Raw genomic sequence first — 24,368 nt, forward strand, 5'->3', positions numbered from 1 at the left:
GAAAAATCCCCAGATCTCTCTCTCTTTAAAAGTATAGTTCTCTCTAACGACTATACCCCAATATCTAAATCCTTGTTTACACTGCAAAATATCCTGGAAGCAGTTCTCATTCATTTAGGGAACATATTGGAAAATTCTGCCGAAACACTTGATACCCAACTAGGAAAACTAAAATTCCTGGTTGAGAAAAAAAGGAAGAAAGAGCAAACAAAGTCATCAACAATAACAGGAGTTTGTGGTAAATGTAAAGGGGAATATTCTTATAACACAAAAGTTGAAACAATAAAAACGTCTCTTTCGCAAAAAAAAGAAACTGCAACCCAAACCGGAAAGAAACTAATTATGGAATCTAAGGGTAAACAGGATCCTAACCTGATATACTCTCTCAGAAACCTTTTCAAGGAGGAAACAATCTTTGCTAAAAGAAAATCCAACTCCACCTTGAACAGTCCTGTAATATCTAATCTCAAACCAACTGTCAAGATTGAGCTATCTAATGACGACACACAGGGCCTAAAAAGCGCTAATGACAAAAGAAATCAAAAGTCGATTAAATTGAAAAGGAGAAAGGTGCAAAGAAGAATTAAGAAAAAGAAAGGTCGTAAAATAAGATTTCAGAATAATTCCCCTCTTTTATTAGAAAAAGAAGAAAGTGCAGAAACTCCCCAGACCACGAAGAAAAAGGAGCAGAAGTCGCCGATGAAAATTCAATGAGACAACTTTGACCAACTGAGTAAATTAAATCCAAAGGCAACACATTTCCTACCAGCAGGACACGGTCCAACAAGTCCGAAATTAAGAGAGATCCCAAAAGAAACTTTCTCTACTCAGAAAAAGGACCCACAAGCAGAGGAGACTAGGTCTAATTATCTGGAAATCAAAGACTTATTCCCTTCTGATGAAGCTCCACTTAACCGCGGCCGAATTATTAGTCTGCTACAAAAGATTCAGCCGTTACAATCCTTAGCGCGAAACAAAATAAAATTAGTTATGTTTCCGGAAAAAACAAAAATGTCAACAGCGATTGTTGAATTTTGGTCTCCAGTGATACCAGGAATTATACTGCAAGAGAGTGAGATTCTACACAAATATGGTTATGATCTGACCCCAGTATTAAAATACGAACCTCATAAGAGACATACAGTAGAAGTATCTCTCAAAACGCAGTGATTGAAGCAATCTCTTAACACCATGATCAATCCCTTAGATCATGTTACAGAAAATATATTTGTGTCCATAAAGAATGGCGATAGAGAAATTTGGAGTAAAAATACCCCCAGCATGGAAATAACAGCGAGAGACCATTCCTGGTCCTGGATTTCTGAAACCCTGAACAGTAATAAACAAATTAAGGATAACAAACTCTCTGTTTAGCACAGGCTTGATGATTTCCTCTTGGAACATATCGGGGAAAACTAAAGAAAAAATGGCTGAAATAACAAAAAACTCTCCAGCAATAGTGGACCTCCAAGAAACTTGGTCTATACAAAACTTCAATCAGGAGAAATATTTTGTATATGATATCCCTGCAGAGCAGGTCGATCGGGGACACGCGAAAGGTGGGATAGCGATCTAATTAAATGAAGATTACAAATGGGCCCAAGAAATAATTCCAACTAACTCAAAGAATCACCAATGCATCAAGATTAAGTGCGAGATAAACCCTCCAGAAACCTTAAAAGATCTATTAATTTATAACATCTTCATCCCCCCTGGAGTAAAAATGGATGTACTTACTATATAAATTCTAAAGGACATCGAACAAACAATAGAACACCATGGTTACCCATCGCTTTTCATTATGGGTGATTTTAATGGGAAAATATCTAATGAGGTACTATTAAAATGGGCGAATTGGCTCACAGAAGAGGCCCTGGGAATCTCTATTCCACTTTTTCCTAAAGAAAATAAGGCGGATAAAAGAGGGAAGATCCTAATAGCATCACTACCCATTTTAAATGGAATAATACTAAATGGCAATGTAGAAGAGGACATCCCTGCCTCAAATACAAGACAGGGAAACTGTAATTCCTCACTACTGGACTACATGATCTGTAGCTACGATCTGTTTGGATCAGTTTTACAACTTAAAATTAATTTTGCTCGTGGTAGTGACCATGCGATTCTACAGCTAAGTACAGAGTGGAAAACACAACTGTCCCAGTCAAATCAAATTATGTATAGTCATAGTACAGTCCTGGTAACCCCAGCCCAAAGACGGATTCATTGGAATTCAGCTACTCTCACCAAAATAATCTCCATAATTGACTCAATGCAACTCTTGCAAGTAATGCATTCTAAGATAAGATAAGATATGCTTTATTGTGCATGGTTAATTAAAACCTTTACAATATCAAAGAAAGAAAATTCTATTTATGAAAAAAAAGACATAAATCTGATTTAAACGTGTTAAAACCAAAGATTCCATCCATAAAACAAACAAGAATACGTAGTAAGGTGGCAGTAACACAATTAAGAACAAGGCTAACATATTATTGAACAATCTATTTATCCTGGAAAAAAAAAAAAAAAATTCTCTTAATTTTTTATTTTTAAAGTGCTAAACTACCTCCCTAGCGGCCAAAGAAGATAAAATAATGCCATCATACAAAAGAAAGTGGTTAAGTTACAATAACAGATCAGAATGTTCCTATTATATGATCTGTGTCGGTCATTGTAAGGGAGGGTCAGAGATGTTGCTCTGGACGTTTGTCCTCTGGGGTACCATTGAGCTCGTCCTTTTGACCATTTGCGGTGCTACTCAATTTGTTCAGTTCTTTCTGAATTTTGAAGCAAGCCTCAGCTGTTTCAAGACATTTTACCATTCGGCAACTTAGTTGGATGTCATCCCCTTTGAAGCAGGCTAGCACTGCTTGTCGATTTTGGGTGAGCTTGGCACAAGTAGTGATCAGATGGACTATATTTTCCTTGTCGTTACCACAGAGTCGACATGTTGTTGGTAAATGTGGCCGTAACCATGGGGGTAGGTGGGCCGCTGACGGCAGTAGCCCTATGCGATATTTCAAGAATTTCTCCTTTATTTTTTGGGTAAAACCTATCTATAGGTATGTTTGAGGCAAAGGCGCGGTGTATGATTGGACTGTGAGCCAACCATGGGTCCGCTCTGTTAGGGCGGCTTTGTCTCTCAGCAACGATTCATTACGGACTGTCTTATTGACCATCTTTTTGAAAACTGCTGTTGAGCATGGAAGTAGCCAGAGTTGCTGTAGGCCAAGATCCTCAATGGCTGCCTCCAGGTACCGCCTTGCCGGGCATGTTTCTTTGTTTTGAAGTTCCTTCCACAGAAGAGCATTTAAGGTTTACGGGTCTCCTCTGCTTAATTTATGCCAAGTTTTTATGTAGGCTCCCTTGCGTGCCAGCTCTTCTTTTTGTAACCCAAACTCTAGTCTCATTTGGGCAGGCGATGATTACCTTGGGAGGCCAAAGATCATACGTAGCGCTTTTGCCACTGTTCGGTCTAATAAAGGAGTGTCCCTCCCTCTCATGGCTTCACTACCGTAGGTAATGGCTGGGATTAGCTTTGCCTGTATAACCTTTATGAGAGGATGTAAGCTGGGACCGGAGACTGTGTTTTTTAAGTTTCTGAGTGCCACCGCAGCTATTAATCCTCTCCTTTTTATGGCTTCGTGCTGCGGCAAGTAATTGCCCTTATGGTCAATGATGACCCCCAAGTATCGATATTCGGAGACCTTTTCTAGCTTTCTGGATGACAAGAGCCAGTTACGTGTTGCTTTCTTCTCGGAACGGTTGATGCACATAACTTTTGATTTTTCGCGGTTGATGTTAAGCCTATTGGCAGCAGAGTATCTTGAGGTGATGTCCAACAGCCGCTGGAGGCCAACCGGGGTGTGGCTGATCAGTAGCAGGTCGTCTGCGTAGAATAAGTTTGAGATCTGAGAGCCCCCTAGCTTTGGAGCGTGGGAGTTGCATTCGTTCAGTAGTGTAGATAGGTCTCCCATAAAAAGATTAAAAAGCATTGGGGGAAGTACACAGCCCTGTTTTACCCCTGTGTATGTTGGAATCTTTCTTGTAAGATAGTCGCCTGTGCCCAGCCTAACTTGCACCCATGTATCGCTATGAAGGAGAATTAATTGATTTAAAAGCAGCGGGGAAATGTTCAAATTATGTAGCTTTTCCCACAGAAGGTTTCTATCGACATGGTCAAAAGCCGAGCTATAATCAATGTAACACAGGCAGAGTGGGCGATTCGCTTCCTGGGCTGCATCAATTAATAAAGAAAGGGCTAGGATATTAGAGTTAGTTCCCATGCCTTTGCAAAAACCTGTTTGGTTGTATGGGATTGCTGAAACCTCAGCTGCCCAGGATGTCAGTTCCTCTAGAAGCGGACCCACAAAATATTTTGCTTCGTTGTCGAGCAGAGCCACTAGCCGATAATTCTTTGGGTCGCTTTGCTCTCCCTTTTTAAAGATGGGCGAAATAATGGCTCCCCTCCATGATGATGGAATTGATGATGTTTGCAAAATCTTGACGAACATTGGTTTAAGGGCAGCCGCCCAAAAGTCAGGATCTTGCTTAAACAATATGGGGGGGATCCCATTAGGTCCCGGGCCCCCTCGCGTCTTCCCTTCGAAAGTCTTTTGCAAATCAAATCGCATTTAATTATAATTGTCTCGTCAAGTTGCTTGGACTCGTGGCGGTCATAGCTGAGTATTGAACAATCCTCAGTATGTTTTATAAGTTTAGGCGATGCTTGGATGTTGATATCGATACCCTTGAAGTGTGTGCTAAGATAAGTTATCGAGTCTTCTTCTGGGACAAAGGAATTGACGCCTTGACTCAGCGCCTTGGACAAGTTGTTGATCTTTCTCCAAAATTGGGCGCTATTGTTTGATTTAGCGTTATATAAGAGTTTGGCCCACAAGGACTCTTCTGCTTCTCGCTTAAGTAGCCAGACCAGCCTCCTGCGATCCTGTTTTAACAACCTCAGTTCATCCTTGGCAACAGGGTCTGTCCTTACCCTTCGTAATTTTTGGCCGATGAGAGTTTTTAGATTTTTTTAGGTGAGCATTGTTTTTGAAGGCGTGACTGTAGTGCTGAATTTGATTGGGAGCATTGCCCCCTCCTTCGAGCTGTTTTTTCCTCTGTATTTTTCCCATATTTTTGCATAATATTTCTGCAAATTTTTCCCAGCTGGTAATTAGGTCTGTTGTTTCATTATGGGCTTCGCCTAGAACCTGTTTGGCGTAGAGCAGTAGGCCCGGAGGATCATCTGTTCTGCACTTTAAGCGCTTATCATTTGCTGCATAAACCAGTTCATGCCCGATGGCTCGCGCTTGTCTGTGCGCTAAAAAAGCCTCTAGTGCCACTTCCTGTGGTAAATGGTCACTGTAGTCAATTGAGCCAATGTGAAAATCAGTTGTTGCTTGAAACAAACTGCCAGAGAGGAAAGTGAAATCAATTGTTGAACTGATCGTTGTGTTATGAAATGTTGCTACTTGGGGCCGATCCCCTGGGAATCTCCCGTTAAGCGCTCGAAGACCAAGTTCTTCAAGAGTTATTAAAAGTCGCTGAGCTGCTTTTGTGCTTCTTCCCCCTGAAAAGTTGTCCTGAGGATATTGTTCCAATGCAAATTAGTCCTCGCCAGTGCTGACTTCAGTGGCCGGCTATATGTTCTGGTTGAAGTCGCCGCTAACAATCAGATTATTTGTATTCTCTGCGGTTAGTAGCTTAGTGAGCTCTTTTCTCAGGTGCACGGCCCCCTTCTTTTTCCCTCGGGGATGTAGGTAAAGGTTTATTAGAATTATCTCCTCCGTCTTTCCCTGACCAGGAATAGAGATTCGTAATACTTGCATTGCATTCGGAGAGTCTAGGTTGTATTGAAGCGGCTCCACCTTCTGCGTGCTTTTTAATGAACTGTATATGGCGAGGCCACCTTTTTTGTGGCCAGATCTTGCAGACTGGGTTGGAGGGATAAAATTCATGGCAAAGCCTGGGAGTAAAGGCGGGGAGTCTGACCAAGTTTCTTGCAGGGCTATGATGTCGAAGCTTTGCATGTAAACTTTTAGTTCTGAGTCCGCAAGCTTATCCCCAATGCCGTTGATGTTCCAGGAGCAGAATCTGAAGTTTTTGAAGGACTTCCCAGTTACAGACTTATCATGTCAGTGTTTTTCCGACTTATTATTAATTGTCCTGGACAGCCATGTCCAGCCTGGATTGGTTCGCTCTACCGCGCGAAGTTTCCTTCTGACGCCGAGTTCTTTTCGTCCTAAGCCTTTTGGGGTGTTGCTGCGAGCCACTCGCAGTACTGAGAATGAGTGAGAGTCATGGTTGGCCTGGTTTTGTGCATTCCGATGTAGGAAATCACATGCCAAGAAATCTGGGTATCTTGGTTTAACAAATGGGCGAAGTATTATGCCCCAGCTATTGAGCTTCGCTTGTTCGTTGAGCACGCTCTCGGCCAACTCTATTGTGGCCCATATTGTCTTGGTAACTTCCACCCCTGGATGTTCCGGTGAGACTATAAATTCTACTAAGTCCAGGTCGTTGGAGGATATGTTTGTTAAGCTATCTATGGAGTTTAGCAAGCGTAGAATGTTACCCCTGTTTAGGATGTCGAAAGCGCCCCTTGATGTGTATTCCGGGATTAGCAATATTGAGGGGTTGCTGAGATACGTCTTTGACCTGTTAAGACCACTCTGTGAGCTTGCGGGGGTGATCTCAACCCTGGTGGGTTCCTCTACTTGCATTCTCTGGTCATCGGCCTTTGGTTGTTCAGCTCCTATTAGATCCTGGTTTGGATGGTTTCCTGCTGATGTGACATCTCGAGGCTGCTCTTCTTGTGCCCCGTTGCCTGCGTTGGGAGGTGGTTTTTTGTTTCTTGTGGTGCTCTGGTCACTGGTGGCTTCTTCCCCACATTTGTCCCGGACCTTGCTGTTGTCATGATGTGTAACTTCTGCACTGCTCCTCAGGGCTGGGCCGTCAGCTTTCTTTGTGGTCGTCGTGTTAGAATAAAGTGTTTTCCGACTCTTTTTCCTTTGGACCCTATGCCAATGATCCTGGTTGGGGAAGGGACATGCGTCCAATTCCGTATGTATCTGTCTCTGGACTCATTGGAGCTGACTTGTCCGGCTTTGGGTCTGAGTGCAAAATACTGACTTGGTTGATCCCAGCTTTACCATCACCCAAAGCCCATTGCTTTGACTTGTGGCCCTTCCTCTTTTGTTTTCTGCCCCGCTTTGGGGAGCGACCCTGATTCCATAGCGCTTCGTTTAGGTTCGGATCCAGAGTGAGAACTGGGTCACTGTTTGCTAATATTGGAGTATCTCCTCCCCAAGTGTATCCTTTTACTCTTAAGAGCACTGCATTTTCCTTATCCCTTGTCACCTTTTCATTTTGTGATTGGGGGGGGGCCTCGAATGATGTCAGGGTTCCCCGGTTGATTGTTTCCCTTGCACTATTATTCCTCTCAAGTTGAGCCATTGGTGAGCTGTTTTTACCTCCCTCCTTGATTCCTATAAGGAGGTTGTCCATTGCTTCAGGGCGTGTGGCCAGCTTATCCACAATTGCTATGCCGGGGCAGTTTGATTGAATGAATGCTGTCTCCTCTTGCGCCCTTTTGATCAGACTGTTCAGTTCGGCTAGCTTGTTGTCGATGTTGGAGACAAAGACTGACAGTGAGTGCAAGACTGATAGCTGTATGTCCATTTTATCCGATTGGTATTGGATGGCATTGACAGACAGTTGCATTGTGTGCCATAGAGATTCCCATATGTCTACCTTAGCATGTGGTGTTGGGGCCGTGGTGCTAGATTGTGTGTCATTTCGTTTTGGGTTTGTTGCAGCTTCTTTTGGGCTTGTTGCAGCTTCTTTTGGGGCTGAGTGAGACGGTGAAGTGTACAAGGCGACCAATTCTTCCCACTCTTCTTGCGTGGGGTACGAGGCCTCTGGGACCGAAGCTTTTGGTGTAATGGGGTCTGAGCAGACCAACACAGGAAGGTTAACTCGAGGAGGGGTTAGGGGATACTCGAACTGAGCCGGGTGGTGGGCTTGTGCCTCGGCCACGAGCGGCTCCAGGGCCGTGGAGAGATTCCCGGCGGGCGTCTGCCCCTATATTTTGTTATCTTGGGCTGCGGTCGTTCCTGTGCCTTTGCAAGGTTCTGGTTGCTCTTGATTAAGATTTTGTGATGAGGATGTGTTTTTCTCTGACTTAAGGTCCCGTGGTAGAGCTCGGGAACCTTGCCATACATTTGTTACCGGACCTGAGATCCACAAATTCAAATTACTTGGCGAGCTGGCTACTGAAAGCCCTGTTGCTGGAGCTTCTGATTCGTCGCATCTGCTGGGCATCTGCTGGGCATCTTAGAGGTCATTTGAATCCCAGGAGTTTCCTCAGAGTCTCTGGCGATGTTGAGCCAGTCTTCTGGGGAGCATTTTACTCCCTGTGGGGTGATGGTGTCCTTCTGGGTCCTGTCTGTTATTGGACCTGTGATATTGGCACTCCGAATGGAGATTTTATGCTTGCTCAACAATGCCGTTATTTTTAAATTCTGTGCCTGGGCCGGGGTTAGGCCCGGGTTAGGATCGGGGACAGAGCCCCACTCCCTAGTGGTCTTCGGCAAGGTCACCCCTCTGGACACTCGCTGTCGACACTTTGTTCTTCTCCTCCTTCTCCTTCTCCGTTTTGCTATCTTCATCGTCCATCGCCTCTGGAGGGGGTTTTCTCTTCACCCCTCTCATTGGCTCTTCCTGGGTCCTTTGTACTGAGGCGTAAGAAATCGGTGATATCGGAGTTGGCAGGTTGTTGGGGTGTTCAAGCAAAGGACCGAGCCAGAGTCCTTTATGAATGAAAATTTTGTGTAAATTTTTGGTTGGAAGCTTGACCCTTTATGATTTCGTGATAGGTCAGGGCTAGGGTGGCCTGGGAGAAAGGGGGTCAGGGGGATCAGCCGCTCATTTCCACCACCTTCTTTTTCGCCTTCCACCGCCCCTTTCTTCGGTTCATCTTTGCCAGCACTCATCGAGTCTATATTTAGTTTCTTGTTGGCTTTATTTGCTCACCTAGAATTTTTAGTTGCGTTCAGGGGCACTTGAGAATCCCTTGATCTCCCGGATCTCATAGTGATCTTCTGCTCTTGTCTTGTCTTGTCTTATTGTCTCCCTTCCTATGTTCCTACTCCCGGTTGTTTCTTCTTTTCCTTTATTCCTTTTTCTTGTTTCTCCTTGTTGGTCTTTTTCCTTTGCCCTCGCCCATACAGCTGCACCCTTGTGGTGGTGGAAATAGTAGTGGATCCTTTGAGCCCTTTGAGCACAGTGTCCCAGAATGGATATATGACGGTACAACGCGTACCGTCACAACGCATACCTTTACAACGCGGCCGTGACAACGCAAGTCGTTACCACGACTTGCGTTGGGGGGGCGCGGATTTCGAATAGTTTAATTTACTATTCTAACACCAGTCCCCGTGGACCCTAGGGAAGGTGTTAGGATAGTAAATTAACTATTTTTAGACCTTGAGCGCCCTCCAGCGCAAGTCGTGGTAACGACTTGCGTTGTCACAGCCGCGGTGTAAAGGTACCGCGTTGTGAAAACATCGTTGTAAACGATGTTTACCCCCAGAATTCCCAGAATTCCCTAGTCTAGTCTGGTGAAGACCAGTGGTAAGGGAAGGGATAATCGGTTGCCGTGGGTTAATGGGGCTAGATCCTGACCTAGGTGCTGTGGTATTAAGGTTGTGTGGCTGCTTTCATCTGTTGCCTTGGCTCAAGCCGCCGGATTCAAGGCTCCTATGTGCGCCTGCATGTGCCTTTTGTGGTACGGTTCGTGATATATCCCTCTCTTCCGCTTGCTCTTACTCTGCTGCTTCTGTGGAAACCAGCTTCAGCCTTCGAGCCGACCCTCTGCCCTCACCCTTACCCTGCCTTGCCTTGGAGGTTACTCCTCCCCCACTCCTTCCTGGGGCCCCCGCTCCAATCCAACCAGCTACGGCCGGCCAGGCAAGGCAAGGCAACAAGGCAACAAGGCAGGCAAGGCAACAAGACGGCAGGGCGCCAAGGCAGGCTGCAGGCAGGCTGGCAGGTGGCAGATTCACTCCCGTGGAAGAACGACCGGGGGCGGGGGAGGACCAATCTCCCCCGCTCACTCACTCACTCACTCTCTGCTCTCTGCCCACCTCACAAAGGTAAGAGCAAGGGTGGGGGGGAAAAGAAAAAAACTTGCCGCACTTTTTCCACTCTGCTCCAGCCTCCACTCGGCTCGGCTCGGCTTTGCTCACCTGCTTCTGACTGCCGAGCCTGAATTGCAGAGATCTCCTTCTTTTTATCTTCCTGGGCGCGACCTCTGGCTGGCTGACGGCTGCTGCTGGAGGGGCCGCGGAGGCTTGAGGCTTGAGGAGCGGCTGGGCAGCGTCCTTGATCCGCGCTCGCTTGCCTTGCTTGCTCGCACACACAGAACCATGCATTCAGCAAATCCGATAACAAATTTTGAAATCGTTATCAAAAAGCTAACACAAAAATTACAGGAAAAGTTGATGCAACCAACAAGAATCAAAACAAAAAACCAAAGTTAGTTACCAATACAAATCATCTAAATAAACTGATAAGAGCGCAGTTTTTAGAAAAATTACCAGCTAGACAGCTAGGAATCAACAAATTGAAAAATCAACGCAGGAGAGAAAGAGAAAAAAACAAGAGAATAACCCAAGATAAAAATTGGGTAGACCTGCAGATAGCAGCGAAACAAAATAACCAACGTGCCTATTGGAATATATTCGCTAAAGAAATAGGTATGAAAAAAGCATTACAAGCTATCCCGGTGCCTCCATCAGAATGGGAACTCTATCTTGCCAATTTATATAAACTAAATACTAATGCAGAAATGAGCCATCACTCTGCTAGGAACCCAGAAATAAAACCCTTAGACAGTGGAGTTTCCAGTCCATTGAGCTACATACAAGAAATGCGAGAACGACAGGAGCAACAAGTCCGGACCAAATTCCGATCAAGGTCCTTCAATACGACCGCAAAGAATGGAGTAAGATGTTATCCCCCCTTTTCAACTACATTTTCACTACTGGGGATATCCCCAAATCTTGGAAGGGGAGCATTATAATACCCATACATAAAAAGGGTACAAGGCTGCATCCCGGCAAATATAGACAGATAGCCCTTTTGGACGCAACAGGAAAGATTTTTACATCAACAGTATTAGATCATCTTAAGGACTGGGCCTTTTCATCTGGACTAATTCCCCTATACCAGGCTGGATTGAGACCAAAGCATTCAGTCACCGACAATATCGATGTTCTGCAAACCATCTTAGATAAATATGTTACAATAAAATCTCAGGTTGCATATGCTGCTTTTATCGACTTTTCCACCGCATTCGATAGAGTGGACAGAGCAACACTCTGCAGAAAACTCAGTAAAATGGGTATCCCGGACAAACTATTACATAAAATATCATCATTACATACAGATACTTGGTGCCAAGTTCAAATGGGGAGGGAAAAAGGTCTTACTAGTCCTATCCCGACCCCAAATGGCCTTAGGCAAGGATGTCTTCTCGCTCCTCTATTGTTTTCCCTCTACCTCAGCGACTTGCCTCAATGTTTTCAGCAGACATGCAACTTTCCACCAAAAATTGCTTCCCACAAAATACATACTTTACTGTATGCAGATGACGTTATTATTTTAGATCTAACACCATTTGGTTTGCAAAGAAGCCTTCAGGCTCTCCACAATTATACAGAGGAAAATTACCTAATACCGAACATCTCGAAAACAAAAATAGTACCGCTCTCTGGAAGAAAAAGGAGCACTAAATTCATCTGGTCCCTAGGGGGAAAAACGCTGGAAGTGGTCAATGAATATACTTTAGGAAGAATCTTCACCAAGTCTTTACAAAATAGGCCCCATACTTTGAATCTTACTCGGAAATCTGATGTCCATGTGGGAGCAGTTTCACGGTTATACGCTGCATCTGGACAAAGAAATTTTTCTGCTATGCTTAAGGTATACAGTGCCAAGGTTCCACCAGTACTGTCATACGCGCTTGAATACATACCAATAAGTCAATGGAGCTTTTTAGACTTAAAAGAAGGAAAGATCCTACGGAAACTAACAAAGCTGTCCCAGGCGGTACCAGTGCAAGCTCTCCGCCTTGAGTGTTCATTAACCAGCTCCTATGCACAAGGAATCGCCAATATCATCAGGTGGGCGTATAATCTCCTTCATGCTGAAGAAGGAACGCTCCGATTCCTGCTAAAAATAGAAACATTTGAACGTGAGTCATCGAAGCATGTATTTTCAAGAAATGTTCTATCTGCTTTCAAGCTATCAGAGGTTAACATCAAGCTCTTACTATCTTGGACTTCTGCCCAGCTGAAACTTTTCTTAAAGCAGTTTGCTCCAAGACTAAGTTTTGACCATGACTCTCAACATTGTCTTAAATTGTCTTTATATAAAAATATTACTGAAACTATAGAGTATAAGAAACCTCAACAAAATATTAATTTTAACTTAACCCATGGGGTCAGGAGATCGATTGTTCTCCTCCGATTCGGATTACTTCCTGTAAAAACCATTACATTTAGGTGGTACTTAAAAGAAAATCTTATTTGTAATCTTTGTAATGGTGGAGAGCAGGACTTGGAGCATTTATTGTTTACCTGCCCAAAGGCGATAGTGGTAAAGGCAAGGAAAAGATTTTTACAACCAGTTTATTCCAAATGTAGAATCAACTCAGTACAGGAATTGATTATTTTAGGTAAAGTTCTGACAAACGAATTTGTATGTTACAATTTTTCCAAATTTTTAAAACCATTTTTAATTTTGTATTAGAATGAACTTTTAAACAAAACTGTTTAAAATTGAATATTGTATATCTAATAGTTGTGGTTCTCAGTGGAGAATCAAATCAAATACAATAAACTTGAAACTTGAAACTTGATATTCTCGTGTTTTTATATTATTTTATCATCTTTTTCATTCATTGAATGTTATTAACTCGACTTATGCATAGATTGTTCAAGGGTTCAAGACCGATAGGGGTTGAAATTCTAAGGAACCACATATATTTCATACCAGAGTAAGAATTTTTAAACAAAATCCCTTGCAGGCACCTTTTACTCATTATTGATTTGACTGCCCCAGACTCCAAGGGTATATTGGGTCTCTTGGACTGCCACATTTGTGGTGGAGCAGCGGATCTAGCCACTGCCACACCTGCGGTACGACCGCCCAACTCCCTAGTGTAGGATCGGCAGTCAGAGGCTACAATATGCTTGCCAGAACCGCCACAGTCCAGCCGAGCATATTATGAGTTTCTTCTCAGTCAGGCTTTTCATGGCCGTTCCACCACCATGAAAAGCCTGGCAGAGAGGAAACCAACCCACCCTGTGCTTCAGACATATGCGGATGCCGTGCAAGAACCTTGTGAGGTGTTCCCATTGAGGTGCCTTTTTACAAAGGGCAGTGCAAGGGGAACCACCATGTCTGCCAGACTATGAATAGGTCTTAGTCTGGAGGCCGGGCAGCACTGTTAGTAACACATAGCTACATACGTAATCTTAGTGACTAGAAGTAACAAGTATAATGTGAATGTTTAGGTGTTCACTTTGATTGTGTAAATAAACGGCATACAAAGTGGTAGTGCTTGGAGATTTATTTAGAGATTGTTTCAGAATTAGTGATATTTCATATTTGTCGGCGGAGATGTTGAAAATTCATAGTTCTGTAAAAAAAAAGTTATCATGTTGTACATCTGCCCTGTTGCGGCAACTGATGATCCTGGTTGCTGAGGCTCTTCATCGTCCTTTTCATTGTCCGGCATTTCCTGCTCCTCACTTTTATCTGCCCATGGCACATTTGTCCTGATACAGATATTTTGCAAAATGCAGCAGACCAAAACATTTTTACACAGCATGGGTGAGGAGTAGATCAAATTGCCCCCAGAGATGTCCAGGCTTCGGAAGCGATTTGTGAGTTCTAGACTGAAGTCATAACCCACGGCATCAGAGCCTAACCGTGGTCACCTACAAAGATACATGATAAGTAAGGCCAAACATTCATTTCCAATCAGTTCTGTGTCCTGCTTGACTCATACACTTTGCTTACAGTAATGGATTTGCCATGACGTAGTGTGACATACACGCAAGTGGGGATTGGAAATGTCCCAAAGATGTCTGGGGACGATATCAAACATAATTAATGAGTAAAGAAACAGGGGACTTAGGCGGGGAGACACAAGAACAAGATATAGCTCCAGAGTAAACCAGATAGGCCTGAGTGGTATCTCCTGGATATATATATAATAGCAGCCCGTCCCGATGTTGTCCGGGTATGAATTGCTGCCGGCCAGTAGTATATTGTTTTGTAGGATTTCATTTTGATAGCATTTCTTATCTGTGACAGGCCTGTGAAACTCTCCGATTCACAGTGCACTGCTGATGCACTTCAGAGTGTACGTTCAGTAGTGTGTGAATTCGAGTTTCCCTACTTTATTTTTCCTTGCAATATTATATAGCGCGAACTCGACAACATGGCATGAGCACAATTTACATTACAGAAGAACACATTAATTTGTTGTAGGCACGGGGAGACAAAGCGATTTGCCTGGAATCACAGGATGTTGAGCTGATGCCGAGATTCGAGCGTAGCTCCCCAGCTCTAAAGTTCGCAATTCTAGAACTTGTGGCGGGAGGTGTGTCTAAAAGTGTATGTCGGCGCTGGCCATCAATGAGAGAGACCTGTGCATTTTTCAAATGGGTGGTGAAAAAATATGAGTATGTTGCTGGAGATGTGGGACGCCGTGCCACCAATGTAGTTACCGGGGGAGGGTAAACACCCATTATTCCTCAACTTTCTTTCCGCATACCATCACTCCACATACTTTCATTACGAAAGTACCATGACTCCGCAATGCCATTATAACGCATGGCATTACATTTTATATGGTTTTACCACGCAAACATTTACAACGAAATTCGTTGTAAATGCATGAATGGTAAAAGCATGGGTTTTTTTTATGTTTGGATAAGGTAAGTATGGGTATGGGGTATATGTTTTGGGATACTGAGGTATATGTTTTGGGGTGTTTGGGTATTTTAAGGGTTCAGATATAGTTTTGGGTTATAGGGTACAGGGGTAGTTTTAGGATTTAGGGATAGGTATGGGTTTTGGGGTACAGGGGTATTTTTAGGGTTCAGGGCTAGGTTTGGGTTTGAGGTATAGGGGTATTTTTAGGGTTCAGGGTCCGGTTTGGGTTTTGGGGTACAGGGGTATTTTAAGGGTTCAGGGCTAGGTTTGGGTTTTGGGGTACAGGAGTATTTTTAGGGTTCAGGGCTAGGTTTGGGTTTTGGGGTACAGGTGTATTTTAGGGTTCAGGGGTAGGTTTGGGTTATGGGGTACAGGGTTATTTTTAGGGTTCAGGGCTAGGTTTGGGTTTTGGGGTACAGGGGTATTTTTAGGGTTCAGGGGTAGGTTTGGGTTTTGGGGTATTTTAAGGGTTCAGGGCAAGGTTTGGGTTTTGGGGTACAGGGGTATTTTAGGGTTCAGGGTGGGTTTGGGGTACAGTTGTATTTTTAGGGTTCAGGCCTAGGTTTGGGTTTTGGGGTACAGGGGTATTTTTAGGGTTCAGGGGTAGGTTTGGGTTTTGAGGTACAGGGGTATTTATAGCGTTCAGGGCTAGGTTTGAGTTTTGGGGTACAGGGGTATTTTTAGGGTTTAGGGATAGGTTTGGGTTTTGGGGTACAGGGTATATTTATAGGGTTAAGATGGGTTATTGTTTAAGGGTGTTGGGGTATTTTAAGGAGTAAGGGTGGGTTATAATTATGGGGTGCAGGGGTATTTAAAGGGAGCAGGGTGGGATTAGCACACGATATGAGACAATGCATGAAGGGCGGAACGTACCACATGCCCCCAGCGTTTGTCACGCAACCAGCACAACGCAGACACGCCCACAAGGGACTACTTTGCTGGCACGGTTCTTTTACCTTTTAAATGTATATGGTGGGCGTCTGCTTAGCCTATGTCCTTCTGCTGCAACTGCCCTTTCCAACGCTGTATTTGGTGTTGTGATTGGTGCTGTGGTTCCTGAGATTACCCTCCTCAAAGGTTTGGGCTCACTCTTTATTATATTAGTATATATATATATATATATATATATATATATATATATATATATATATATATATATATATATATCGCAGCGCAAGGTCCCTCAAGGACAAACTAGTACACAGTTACCCTCAGGAAATAGTCAAAACTAACTGGCTTGTTCCCACTGGTTTTACAACCTGTGGGAGCTGCAAAGCTGACCGAAACGGAAAGAACTGCAAGGAATACACATTAGGGACGGGACAGAAAAAATCGATCAAACAATTGATCAACTGTAACAGTGATTTTGTTGTCTACCTATTGGAATGCCCGTGTGGCCTCCAATATGTAGGCAGCTCGAAACTCCAACTGAAGGTACAAATTTTACAACACCTCCGCGCCATTACTAATAAGGATCACAACTATCCTATGGCTCGACATTATGCCGAGAAGCACAACAGTAATAATTTGAGTCTAATGTTTTGCGGAATTGACAGGGTCCCCAAACACATACTGGGTGGCAATCGTGAGACTCGCCTAAGAGTCCTTGAGTCAAAACATATCATAGACATAGACAGCAAAATCCCGAGGGGCCTGAATTGTGGGGAAGAAATGTCCTCTCATATTGGTACATGAAGTAGGGACAACTCAGTATGACTGTCTGGCAGTGTGAGATGTAAGGATTCAGCAAATGTGCTTGAATAGATTTTTAACCATATACCCTTTTAATAATACACTGGGGAATAGAATTGTAAGGAGTATGCAGGATATAGAATTCGTGCATGGAAATGTCTTACTTCCATTATTGTGCAGATACAAGGGGGACAGGCCTGTCCCATAGCAATATCCCGATACATTACTCCATAGTATACCCGGTGTACCCCCGGACGGGGGATACACTTATCAATTCTTTTATTTTTCCGTTATCATTTTTGCACATTTTCACTATTGGAATGAATTATTAGGCACCTCTGCACTTTATTTCTCTCACCCACTCACCTATCACAACACTGTATGCACTCGCGCAACAACGGGTCACCCAATAAGTAGCGCAAAACCATGTCTTCTGCTAGGCGAGAAGGGGAGCTCCCGATGTCATATGCAAATTACTAACGTGGCTACTAGATAGCGGAATTCTGCTATATCCTCTTAGTTACTGGTTATAAGATACCATTCGGCAATGTCGTGTACAAGTTATGAGCCAATCATGATTATACCAATTGTGCGCATGTACTAATGATTTTTTACAGACAAAAGTTATAACTGATTGTTGCACGATTTTATGGATGCTATGATCCTCCTAATATGGCGATTAGATGAGGGTGTACATTATAAGGACATATGCCACTGGTATATTTACAGTATAGGAATAAAGTACCGAATGGTTAATTTCCAGAAGGTTATATGATAAGATTTTTCGCCACGGAAACTACATTACCCAGAAGTCCTAGCTGTTACTGACACGCATTGGAAACTCGTAAATTTCTAATTATTATGCATTAACCAAATGAATTGTGCTAAACAGTGTGATGAATTGTTTTCCTGTTTAAATAATTTAGAATGATACCGTACAATGATATGAAATTGTAATGTGTATGGTCAGGTTTATATGGACAAAACGATCGTATTTTTTCCATGTCTATTGTGTGAAAGAAGGACTTAAATACACACTGCGTCAAAATGGTGGCCACTTGATAAAGGCTTCACGCCGAAACGCGTCGTCTTTGTTTGGAGAGAGCACATTAAAGATTAATTGTGCCTGGACCTACCTGGTGTGCCGTTTTTCCTTTGAAACCGAATGTGGAGGTGATTGAGGAATCGCTAGAGAAATATAGTGTGGCGACTGCGGCCACCCACGGCACCAGCGTTGTGAGGCTGAGGATCGCCGAATGCAGTGCTGTTTGGGAGATATATATATATATATATATAATGCAGTAATCTGGGAGACTTGAATCATACAAACAAATGTGATGACTTGCATCTAGCCATATAACTGGGGGAAAAGTAAAAGGTAGATACCAGTAATGCTAGAAAATGCTATACTCAAGTGAGATAAGTAACTTTCAGGATCAGCTCATGAGATGTCACTAATCAGGATTAAGTCAAATGTGGTGTAATGGTTGCCTATGTAAACAGTATATGTGGTCGCCATATGATGTCTTTATCATTGATATGTACAATGTATTTCACAAATAAACTCAATAAAAAAACTTTTTTTAAAGTGGGCATTGGAAATAGCTGACATTGAGCTACACATTTAGATGTGCTGCCCTCTGTATACACTTACTATTTGTCAATATGGTGAGTCCAAATGCCATGCAGGTGATGAATTCTCATCAGTAAGGAAGGTCAATTTGCCTTTGAGTAAACCCATGTCTCACAATCTTCTAAAGTGTCTATTTTTATGTTTGATCTGTTTCTTCATTTTGGCGTCAAGAAAACACGCATAGTTACAACTTATGCATCAGAGATGTATGTACTCTGGGGTATTTGATAGAAACATTAGAGCATACAGTCACATAAAGCAGAGTTTAGATGGTCTCTCACCTCCCCTGTACAACAGGCAATCTCATAGCCTCAGAATATGCATATTGCCGATAACACTTTAGTTTCATCAGATCAAAAAAGTTCTTAAACTTTTAACCAGCTAACCTCAGGCAGCTCTTACCCAAAACCCCCTTCCCAGAACAGATGGTAAATAAACCTGATCAACAATACAACTCATAGCATTCATCTATTGTGTCTATTACTGGCTACTAATGCCATTCCTGAACAGATACCTGTCTGATTTGACAACATATACCAGGAGAAGGTGATGTGTGTTACTACAGTCACACATATGTTGCATTGAGAATTTGAGTCAATATTGTTCTATGTGCTCTGCCATAGAAAGGATAGTGAGTGGATGTATCTGTAGGAAATGGAAGTAGGCACATGGCAGTGCATATTGTCCACTTTGGTGACAGTAAACAAGAGGTTATGGATTAGAACAAACATGTCCTGTACAGTGCAACTTGTGGACTAGCTACACTGCAGGGCCTCATGACTTGTGGACAATTTTGGCTATATCTTCCACATTATTCAGGATCCAGGGCTGTGTGCTGTGCAGGCCCAACCAGTGCAGCCTTGCTCCAAGACAGCCACAGTATTTTCTTGCAAACTGTATTGTTGGCTGTCGTTGGAGATGTAGTTTGTGCATGAGGCTGCACCTTGCCGCACAGTTTGGTGTCCTGGATGAATGCTGTAGTGTTTTGTGCACAAATGAAATGTGCTGCACATCGTATATGATGTGTGAATATGGTGAGTGCTATGATGTTCCATTCTAGAGCTGATCCTGTGAGGTTCATATATGACCATATATCTCACTTTCACAGGTCTGGGATACAACCTCTTGCCTCCTGACCATGGGATTTACATGTGGAACACAGACTACAAACAGAGATTGCCTAGCTTCAACAGGGTATTTGGAAGCAACTTTTTACTATTTATGAAGGGTGTTGACACAATTAAATGCACACACAAGGGCTCCTGTAGCATTTGTTGCAACTGGGCAGCAACGGTTGTGAACTGGCTGAGCTGACTAGCATCGAAAGAGATTTTGTGGATTGGGCCTTTCAGTTGACATACAGGACATCCATGTTTGTCCACATTGGCAAAGTCACATGATACTGAATAGTGCTGCCACAAGCCCTCCCTTGCACCATAGTGCATGAGTGTCAGCTTGGTGTCTTCACTTGACAATATGCTTTAAGGGACACATTCTAGCACCAATGACACACCATCTATGCAAGTCCCTCATTCCATGTGTTGTGCAGAAAGCTGGACACATAGTAATTGGACATGACGAAGATAGATGTGCTTCTGTATCATAATGTCACCTCCCCTTGTAAGGCACACTATTTGCAAACAGTCTCAAGATGCCTGAACCTAGGTTATGTGTAAATGTGTGAGTTAATCATTGGTATTGAATGGTACAGGTCTCTGTAAAGCCAATGGTAGACATCCTTAGCATAGCATGGCTTGCTTTAAGGCATACCAATAAGGCCATGCAATGTCATACAGACAGACTTTGCATTGCCACATTGATGTAATTTGGGAAGCTGCTACATCAGAACATCATGAATAGTGATAGTTAATCAGCACATCTCTCCTATACTTGTGGCCCACTGTGGCATAGGCGGAATCGACATGTGTAACTTGTAGGATTGTGTTGAGCATATTCCATGAAGTATGGCACAAGTATATAGGCTCACAGCAACTACGTATGTACTGTCATATTCCGCCGTAATTGCGCCTACCCAGACTCAAAAACTACAGTGCCCATGATCCTTGCCTGATCACCTCAGGAAGTACTTAGGAGGTGGAGACACGCTTCCGGGTGCGTGTTATTCTGATTCTGTTTTCCCCGGCGTGAGAGCGGATGCTCCGCACGCCAAGTTCCTGCTTGCCTGCTTTCATCGTTTGGAGGTATCGGTGAGTCTTTGTGAGGTTCTCTCGGCTGTTCCTCCGGCTGCGGTAAGACAATGCTCTATAGTCATTGGTGATCCTTACATCGAGTGCTTTTCTCAACCGCGGATGCGGTGGCTTGTTACTTTGTTTGTTGTACTCCTTATCTACCTAATACGAGGATAGTATCAGTACGCATTACTGTGCATCCAAGGAGTTGGATTCTGTGTTCTTTCAGTTGTGGAGCGCGGTGGCGATCGTAACCACGCGTTACCGTGACAACTTGGCAAAGTACTATTTAAATCTATCAATGAAACCCTGAACTAAAGAAGCGGAGCGCTGTGGTGAAGTAACCACGCGTCACCGTGTTTCAAAGGGAAAGTGTTCTGTATGTAACAGAACGCTGTGGTGGACGCAACTACGCGTTACTGTTTCTATTCTAGGGGGATATTCTATGTTATGCTACAAGAGTTGTGAGGGGCGGAGTGTTGTGGTTCTTGCCTCCTACACACTTCCGTGCCCTTTGACTCGTTTGACCACATTCCTATTGATTCGTTTGAGGTGCAATAGACCCCCCCGTTCACACATATCCTCTGTGCTACCCTGTGGTACGTAGGAGGAGGATTGCTTATTGTTTCAGCATAGTATGGAAAGTGAGAAGGCCATATTCTTATCTTGCTTATGTTTCCATAGGGAATCCTAAGGGAGTGCTGGAGTGACTATATTGGTTCTGTATCAAGGGTCTTGTCTTCTTTTATGAACAGGTACATTTGCGCATGTTTAGTGAGACTTTATGAGAGTAGCAATGTGTTTACGTCATAGCGATTATTGATTGTGTCCTGCTTTATTTTACAGGTATCCTTTTCCCTGCTGGCCCTGTTATTGTTTGTTGTTTTTGTTTATTCTTTTAGTTTGTTATTTTTTCCCTCGCCTAATGGCTCGAACACCCTGTATATACAATTCAGGGTGTTGGTGACATTTGGAGGTGGAACCATTATTGCGTCAGCTGGATCCCGTGGAGGTATACCTGACAGAATAACATGCCCACGAAAGTTACTCTGCCCGGTCCAGTTGTTGCATAATGGCTACCATGGAGGACGTCTTGCAGGCCTTGCTTTTGGTACAGCAGGAGCTTGCCTCCTCCAAAACCAAAGCCACTGCATTACGAGAGAAAGTAGACAGGTTGTCTAGGAATCCTTTTGATGCTTCAGCGGCTCAGTTACAGGTTACGGTTCCCCCCCCTATCCCTCTGGCCAGTCCGGAGAGGTATTCATGGGATCCGGCTAAAACTCAGGTATTTTTGACACAAATCCTGCTCCATTTCTCTTGCAAACCAGCCTCGTTTCCTAACAATCATTCGAGGGTGGCGTTTGCTATTTCTTATCTGACTGGCGATGCAGCCAACTGGGCGGTACCGTTAGTCAGAAATGATGATCCTATTCTTTCCAACTGGTCGGCTTTCCGCACAGAGTTCGAGAAGGTGTTCGACAGAAGGGCCACCACCTTTAGTGCGGATAGGGAACTGTTGGACTTAAGGCAAGGTAGATCCGAGTTGATAACCTACTTAACCAAGTTTCATAGGCTGGTGGCAGAGACCTCGTGGCCCGAAGAAAAAAGAATGTACATATTCTATCAGGGGTTAAGGGATGGCCTGAAGGATGTCATAGCCCAAATCGATCCCCAACCAACCACATGTGTGGACATGATCAATTTAACCCTGAGACTGGACGGCAGAATGACAGATAGAGGAGGGGTTAGGAGAAGGTGAGATAGGGGTCCTCCTAGACTTGAATGGACTCCCCGCAGGGCAGGGCCTTCTACCGAGACTACCACTGAACCTATGGAAATAGGGGCGGTTCGAGCTCCTCTAACCAGAGAGGAAAAAGAGAGGCGTAGAATATCCGGACTGTGTATGTACTGTGGCAAGAAAGGCCATTACGTCAGGGAATGCCCCTCCAAACCAAAAGCCTCAGGGGGATGGAACAAAAACAAAAGAGTAGCCGTCACGGCGTTGAGCACACAGGACGAGACCAGCGGAATGGCTGAAGGAAACAAGAGAGAGGTTCAGCCTTGGAAAGTTCCATCACTAACGGTATTAGCCCTGCTTGAATCTGAATCCCATATTTTGTTGCCCATGCGGTTGGAATGTCAGTTACAAGTACACCAAGTAATGGTTATGATTGACTCCGGGGCCACAGGGAATTTTATCATTAGCGGGTTAGTGTCGTCTCTATCCTTAGACAGAGTACCTAGAGACACACCCGAAGAAGTCTTAGCGGTCGATGGGAAGCCATTGATCTCAGGTCTGTTAACGGAACAAACAGAGATGGTAACCTTGTCCGTGGATGTAAAGGAAGGCAGGCACAGGGAGGAGCTGTCCCTTAATATCATTGAAGCCCCACAGTACGAGGTGATCCTGGGGATGCCTTGGCTCAGCCATCACAATCCCTCCATCAACTGGAAGGACAAGACAGTACAGTTTACGTCCACTGAATGTAAGACATATATGGAAGGGCATAAAACAGCTCTGTTTTCGCCCGCGCTTATTCCCTTGTTGGTGGCTACGGCAGCTGAAAAGGCCGTGTGTTTGCCCGTTAAATATCAGAGATACAGGGACGTTTTTAGCGAAAGTAAGGCTGAACAGCTTCCCCCGCATAGGCTGTATGACTGCCGGATAGATCTGGTAGAAGGGGCTACGATTCCGTCATGTAGAGTCTATGCTTTATCCAATCCTGAAACAATACACTTGAAGGAGTACATTGACCATTATGTCGACATAGGGTTTATCAGGCCTTCCAGATCTCCGGCCGCTTCTCTCCTGTTTTTTATCAAAAAAGCTAATGGGTACCTAAGAGCCTGTGTGGACTACCGGATGTTAAATAAGTACACTATAAGGAACAGGTATCCACTACCCCTTATCTCGGTATTACTGGATCAGGTGAGAAATGCCAAAGTGTTTACCAGACTGGATCTTAGAGGGGCTTATCACTTGGTCAGAATCCGTGAGGTGGACGAGTGGAAAACCGCTTTCAAGACAAGATACGGCCTATATGAGTACACTGTCATGCCGTTTGGCCTATGCAATGCCCCGGCGGCTTTTCAATATTTCCTGAATGACGTTTTGAAGGAATTAGTGGACATCAGTGCTGTGGTGTACATTGATGACATCCTTATTTATTCAGAGAACACCACTGCACATACACAACATGTAGTGGAAGTATTGCAGAAACTACGAGAACATAGACTGTTTTACAAGATCAGCAAATGCGAATTTGGTGTAAAAACAGTGGAGTTCTTAGGTGTCATGTTAAGTCAAGAGGGACTACAAATGGCTGACAGAAAGATACTAGCAGTGCAGGAATGGTCTACACCCACAAGCGTGAAAGAAGTGCAAAGCTTCTTAGGCTTTGCGAACTATTACCGCAGGTTTATCTTGCGGTTCTCTCAAGTCGCGGTTCCTTTGACAAGACTGCTTAGGAAAGGAGTCAAGTTCGTGTGGACCGCGGAAGCAGCGGAGGCTTTTGCTTACCTAAAGAAGGCATTCACAACCGCCCCAATTCTAGCTCATCCAAAACCAGAACACCCCTACATCGTAGAAGCCGATGCTTCTGATGAGGCCATCGGGGCTGTTCTGTCGCAGAGGTACAAGGATACCGGCCAACTCCACCCTATAGCGTATCTGTTAAGAAAACTGAGCCTACCTGAAAAGAATTACACCATCGCTGAGAAGGAACTATTAGCGATAAAAAGAGATTTTCATGAATGGCGACAATATCTTTGGGGGGGCCAAATTCCCTGTCACTGTCTTCACAGATCACAGAAATCTTCAGTACATGAAGACAGCTAAA

This window comes from Lissotriton helveticus, chromosome 7 (assembly GCF_964261635.1).
Source record: "Lissotriton helveticus chromosome 7, aLisHel1.1, whole genome shotgun sequence".
NCBI classification, from domain to species: Eukaryota; Metazoa; Chordata; class Amphibia; order Caudata; family Salamandridae; genus Lissotriton; species Lissotriton helveticus.